The 7116-nt window shown below is 37.8% G+C and overlaps 1 protein-coding gene across 1 annotated transcript in view; it reads left to right on the top strand.

Annotated features, from left to right (window-relative positions):
• The first annotated feature begins 284 nt into the window (after window positions 1–284).
• The window catches only part of LOC108719989 (transmembrane protein 108), a 105784-nt gene continuing 98952 nt past the window's right edge, over window positions 285–7116 (top strand). Inside the window, exon 1 of the mRNA XM_018269338.2 lies at window positions 285–518. The gene's annotated coding sequence lies outside the window, so the exon portion shown is untranslated. The remainder of the gene's footprint in view (window positions 519–7116) is intronic.

The raw sequence follows: 7116 nt of genomic DNA, 5'->3' as shown, positions 1-7116 counted from the left end.
TGCCCCAAAGCAACCCATAGTCACAGCAAGGAGATTCTACAGGAAAGCTCCAGCAGTACCAGAATGGTTAAGCAAGAGTTTATTGAGTGCTTTCTTTTATCACAGTGCAGGATTTCAGACATTTGTAATGCTCTCTTGAACCCTGCCTCACCCAGTGCAAGCCTGTGATTGACTGGGACACAAGACACAAGGCTTTCTTCCCAATGCCTGTGTGCTGTTATAGAGAGGCAGCAGCAGCATCTAATCTGTGAGTATCTCTGGGAGCCTCTACTCAAAGCACAGAGCCTTCCCAGTGATTGGCCGCGGCTGCTGTGTGATTCATGCCAGAATACCAGTACCATTGGCCTCCTGAGCTGCAGACTCTGCTGGGGGGGCGGATCAGTCTATGGCTGGGAAGATACAGAACAGAGAGATTGATACATACAGAGGAGCAGGGATACGTGTGTGTGCGTGTGTGGGTGCATTACTGGAGCGTGACTACCTGCTATTCTGGGAAAAGGCTGCTATTGAACTGCCAGGTAAAATTCCATTCATTCTATGTACTATGTATATCAGTCACTGCCTGCAACTTTCATTCCTCTGTGCAGCCTTGGAGCCCCACGCTTCCTAAGTCTACACCAGCTGCTTTCAAATGTGAATTGATTTATCAATAAGATTCCAGCAACATCTCAGCTTTGTTTTCTTCTCCTTTATATATAATCAGAATTCAGGTAATTATCTGTCCATATATGTGGATTTAAAGCTGGAGACTACTTTACTAACTGAGTGCTAATACTGATCTGCAAAGCACTGCATCCCCTTAGAGACAATCATTATAATTTCTATGATTAATATTGTTATCATTACAAACAAGCAAACCAAACAGCTTGTTGGAATGTATTATGCGAACATAATAAGCCAGAGTAATTAACATATTATATGTGTAGACATATTAGACCATTGCAAATGCCTTTTCTGCTACAGTAGGTAAGCATCTGGTGTTCTTGATGGTGGGTAGCTCATTTTGTGCATTAAAGCCCCTTAAAGACATTATTAAACCCATCTGCTGTGATGCTGCTGTACTCCGCATTCTAGTTACAATGTCAGTTTATTGTGTGCAGGGCTGCACTTGATTTTTCCACTTTATTTGCTTGAGGCTGTTGATTTACATTCTAACTGCAATATATATTTTCCTTATGATCTACTGGCAGGAAGAACAAAAAAAATCCTCTAAAATGCCACTGTAATGGGCTTACTGTACAACAATCAAGTCTGCAGTGTTGCTTCTTTTCATCATGAGAACAGAAGTGTATAAAGCTGCTTGTCTTTGTATAAATAATATAGGGACAGATGTTATATCCTGCAAGCTGATTTCTGTCATTAGCAAGGATTTATTCAGATAATCGCTAACTATGATCTGCGGCAATGTTTTCCAATAACCTAATGCTAGGCAAAATACTGTTCTAAAGCCCAAGGCCACAGGTAGTTGGCCAGATCATTTAGCATTACGGTTTAACTGTGTGGTTGCCAGTAAAACTGCAGACCCTTTGCTGCGTAGTTGGTTTCATTAATATTTAATGATCTTAATTGCTCATTTATAAAACACATCCCAATGCTTATTAACAGAGACCCCTGATTATTGCTGTATTTGCTCCTTGCAAAATCTCTTAACCCCTGAGATTCTGCAAAACTCTAAACATTGCAGGTTTCTTAATGAAAAAATGGTTTGGAATAAAGAGGGAATCAGCACTGTAGAGCTTGGACAGCTCCTTGTCTCTTGGCAGCAGAGTTCCTTAATGTGCAGAATAAACCTGGAGATTTATAGGTACAAGATGCTGGAAAGGAGCTGGGTTATTGCTTAGTAGCTTAGGAAATTTTTAACTACTGGATAAAAGGGACACAGCTGAAAATTAAAAGCCGTCTTGTTTGAAATTTATAGCAAGAGCTATTTTTATATTAGAACAAAAAGATCATGGCATATGAGTTTTGCATTTTAAAGTGTTTGTCTGATCAGAGCTATTCAATAGCATACTGGTTCGAACGGAAGTGCCCAAGTGACCTTGGCTATGCTACTCATTTCACTGTCTTTCTTCTGGTACTCACAATTAGTTCACATTCTCTATCAGACACATAAAGTGTGCTGTTCATAAGGATTTCAGATCTGTACTAGCCAAATCCTTGCTTACATACAATGTATACTAGGGATGTTGCTCATCATAGACTTGATGTATTTACTAATCAGATTGTAACAAACTGGGGCACCTAATTTTTTAATTAATTGACAAACTTTTAAATAGGTATGATTGACATGGTTAAAAAAAATCTGCACTTGAATCCATGGTATGACCCTACCCCTTTGATTTCCAGTGCAACGGACTGAAAGTTCCACCCCCAAGCTGTTTCACTTTCTATCTCTGCTTAAATAAAATGTGACACAACCCCCAACCTCCTGCATTCAATTTTAGTTCAGACAGTTATTGTTGTATATCAAACCTGGAATTGCTGGTATCGTGTGCAAAATGTTCACCCGTGTATTATATTCCAAACAATGATGGCATAGATTTGTTTTGTTTCTTGTCATAAAATAAATACATATAAATGCCTAGGTTTATCAAAAAAATGCTCATACAGTTGCAAAAAAAGTGCAATTTCCCAACTCACAGGTTTATTTTTCTATTATGGTTGGAAAATTGAACAGAACAAGGAGACCCTTTCCAAATATGTATACAAAACATTAGAACATGAGAATAAATTCATTCTGACAATTCTGTGATCAAGGATACCCTATAATACCCAAAGCTCACCAACTGGGATTTAAAGAACAACCAGGTCAATTGATCATATACCAACTACAGACAGGTTTGCCTTTTGTTTAGGTTCCTCAGTGTATTATTGTGGTTTTGTTTCTATTGTTAGGAGAAAGTGATATGTACTTGTGAGAAGGAGGAGGGCCAGGTACATAAGAAGCAAGACCAAAACTTGATATCTGACTGTAGCTTTAAGCTCTAAATTGATGGTGCTAAGGTGATATGCTTAGGGTTTCTGGATAACGGTATTTTCTGGAATTTTTAGTCTAAAAAAAAAGACAAAGTCCATCAAGTTCAACCCCTCCAAATGAAACCCAGCATCCATACAGTACATACACACTGACTCCTCCATGCACTTTATATATATATATATATCTATGACTATACTAACTGTAGATTTTAGTATCACAATAGCTTTGGATAGTCTGCTTGTCCAAGAAATCATCCAAGCCTCTCTTAAAAGCACTAACAGAATCAGCCATAACAACACCACCCAGCAGTACTTCCACAACCTCACTGTCCTGACTGTAAAGAGCAACCTATGCTGCTTCAAATTAAAGATCTTTTCTTCTAGTCTGAAGGGGTGGCCTCTGGTACGGTGATCCTCTTTATGCGTAAAAAGGTCCCCTGCTATTTGTCTATGATGTCCTTTAATGTACTTGTAAAGTGTAATCATGTCCCCTCGCAAGTGCCTTTTTTCCAGAGAAAACAACCCCAACCTTGACAGTCTACCTGCATAATTTAAGTTTGCCATCCCTCTAACCAGTTTAGTTGCATAACTTAACTCTCTCCAGCTGATTTATATCCCTCTTAAGGACTGGAGCCCAAAACTGCACTGCATACTCCAGATTAGGTCTAAATAGATAAAAGATTATATACCTAGACCTTAAACTGTTAATGTAAAATATAAACTTAAGAAACAAAGTTGGATAAATTGTAATTGTGTTGGACGTCAAAATTGTAATTCTTTATTTTGGTATGGAATGCGAATGCTTATTTATAATGATTGAGTTACTCTACTTTGTTCCCTTGGTATTAAGTTGAGATATATACTTTCCATGTGACAGTTTTGTAAATGACAAAGCTCACACAGTCGATGGCAAGTGACTGATCTATGTCAGTAAGGCACCTAATTGATGGTGAAAGCTGTATTATTCTGATAGATTGATAGAATGTGGCCATACAATAAAAATACACAAAATTAAAAACGTTCAAAGAGATGAAAATACCAATATTTTTTGCATTTGTAGCTCTTTAGACCAAGTCTAAGGTCTTAGCCCCTTGTTCGTCATGAGTGCAATAAATAGGGCTTGGGCAAAAATTACTTGCATATTGTTTTGATTACAAACAAATCTATGGTTTTTGTTATTTCTTGAACTAAATCAGCCATAAAAACAACTCCATGTTTGGTCCTTGCGAGGCAAGTATACAACTTCCTCTCTTCGCCTTTTGTTATGACTGTTTTGTCAGCAGGATTCCATTATGCCAGTTTGCTATTCTGGAGAACTGGGGAAATGAATTCATTTCAAGTGTTTGCTGTCTGTAAACCACTCTGAATTGCTGGAAACCACACAGATATTTAAAATGCAAACCGAAGAAGCAGCAAGAAAACATACTACATGTAAAACATAAAAACAAGACCAGTTGCAGAATGACTGGCTATAACTGTCTAGTAAAGTTATTTAGTAAAATAGAATTTATGGTTATTTAACCCCTGGCCATTTTCATTTTCAATATTAAATTAAATTGCACATTATACATGTAAATAAACTGGCAATTAGAAAATAACAGCTAATGCAAAAGGATTCATGGCAAAGGAAATTGTCAAAATGATTAACTCAAAGAACACGTTGAGGCATGCCATTCAATCTAGAATCATAATTTTCTTTCCTGAAAACAAAGAATGCACATCTATGTGCTTGATAAAATACTGCCATAATATTTATATTGTCACTAGATTTAAAACTCTGCTAATGCCACTTTTTTAAAACACTTGCTTGTAAAACTAATGGAAATAATGAGTGTTAGAAGCAATGATTTCAGACTGTGCTCTGGTGCTGAACATATATCATCCTCTAAAAGTGATGAACAGGTTATTAAAATGTGGGCCTGCGCCTGGAACAAACCCTTCCTTTTAAAACCTCCTCTCCCATCCAAACCCAATCCCTCAGCTCTACCTCTTCCCATTGAAGACATCAGAGGGGAGGCCAAAGAATAAATGCTATGGGGCAGGTCTAGCAATAATGGGGCTCCAACTGGGAGCACAGTATGGGAGGAAAAAGCTTTATCTGGCCTAGAAACTGTGACAGGCAAAAAAATGTAAGGTAAAATTGGTTGGTTTTGCTTTATTCACTTTGTAAGTTATTTATGAGACATTTTTGTAACTTACAGATTGCACTGCCTACTTTGCCAATGTCTCTTAAATTTGATTGTATTTCTAGTTCTGGAAAGACTTTATTTAAAAAATGGCTAGTTAGGGGAAACAGGCAAGAAAGAGTTTAATAAAGTGAATGCTAGTGGTAGGCTCTGGAGCAGGTAGAGGTGTACAAGCTCAGTGGAAGGTCAGGAGTCTAGAACTTGCAGAACTACTTAGAGTTGGTAGAGGTCAGTACAGTCAGGCAGCATCCTGCCCATCCATTCTTTAGGTTGGCTGATTTCTTTTTTGTAAACAAAAGCGGTAGCCTGTTTCATCCCAGCATGTCCTTATTGACTCCTGGGTGGGGCTAAAGGGACAAGGGGGGGTGGTATATAAAAGGAGATAATGTTTAAGATGCCAGATTGACACTGTGCAGTCCTGTCCAAACCTTGCTGCTATCACTTTCTTTTGACCTGAACCCATGGGTTTCAGAACACCCTCACATAACTACCACTGACTACTAATTTTACATACTGAATCTCTACAAGAGCTGGATGCCAGTTACATTGTGTTTTACAAATCCTAGTTTTGACTAGTGCAAGTAGTGAACTTCAAAAATCATCTACATGGTGATACGTAATATCCTTATATATACAATAGGGGATTCATTATTCCATATATATTCCACTGCATTTTTGATCTTAGCCACAGATTGAGGAAGTTGCATGATGGAATGCGGAACTTGGTGCCTGTTCAAATAAATTTAAAGGAGAACTAAAGCTTAACTCAAGAAGCAGGCTAGAAATGTTATACATTATGTTTTGGGCTTCTGTACAAGCCCAAGGCAACCACAGTCCTTAAGCAATAAAGATTTGTGTCTCCAAAGATGCCCCAGTAGCTTCCCATCTTCTTTTCAGCTGATTCACTGCACATGCTCTGTGCTGCTTTCACTTACTGAGCTTAGGGACAAACTCAAAATATATATTACACAAATAATCTAAATGTCACAATATAAGGCTGGTTAGTAATTAATGCAGATAATTACTATATGGCAGCAGAGAAACCTGTGCAACTAGCATCAGAATTTAATAGTCAGTCTTACAGACTAACCTCATTTTTTTCTTGATAATTTGCTATGACCCCTAGGCTTAGCTTCCCTATAGCTGCTCAGAGCCCACTGTCGCAGACACTTTCCAAGATGGTGACCCCCTGTCCTGGATCATTGCTGCTATTGAGAAGCTGCAAATTGAGGCTGGTGCAATAAGTTCAGTATATAAAATATGGTATTTTTAGCTATATTCATTTTCAGGGTTTAGTTCTCCTTTAAATGTCTGACCCAGCAACTGTCATGCTTCAGCTCTAACTCTTGCCTTATGTAGTAGCTCATAAACAGGAGTGCAAGATTCATGTTTTTACATGAATTTTTAATGCTTCATGAATGCAATGTAAATGCATGCAAAACTGCAGTAGTCATGTTTAATTGAACAGTACTTGCAAGCATTTATTTCAATGTGTTGCATGCAAAGTATTTTTTTTATAAAACACAGCATGTAAGAATTTTTAGTACTTCATTGTTCGAATTAATAATGGGGTGGGAAATACTGTATAATGCATAACACCACATTTGCATGTATTTTTCCTCATACAGTACATGCATTTGTGTTTTAAATAATACACGCCTGTACATGCTCTGTGTATCTGTAAAGTAACTCAAACAGATGTTCATTGAGTACTTTCATTAAAACCGTATGTGGTCCCCTGTTCAAGCATCACATTGCGTTACAGACCTCCTCAGCTCTTAAAAGCTCAAAAGATCAATAGCATTGCTAAAAAGCAGGTGTCACGATCGATTGACACTTGATTCTTTCCAATATATTGAATGTGACTGCTTGTGACTCAATGACTTGAGGATTTTATTTAAATACAGTATAAGTACAATGGGGAGGGAGTTCAAATGCACAGGGTACGCTATAA

The sequence above is a fragment of the Xenopus laevis genome, chromosome 6S (assembly GCF_017654675.1).
Source record: "Xenopus laevis strain J_2021 chromosome 6S, Xenopus_laevis_v10.1, whole genome shotgun sequence".
Classification (NCBI taxonomy): Eukaryota; Metazoa; Chordata; class Amphibia; order Anura; family Pipidae; genus Xenopus; species Xenopus laevis.
This window is presented reverse-complemented; position numbering and strand designations above follow the sequence as displayed.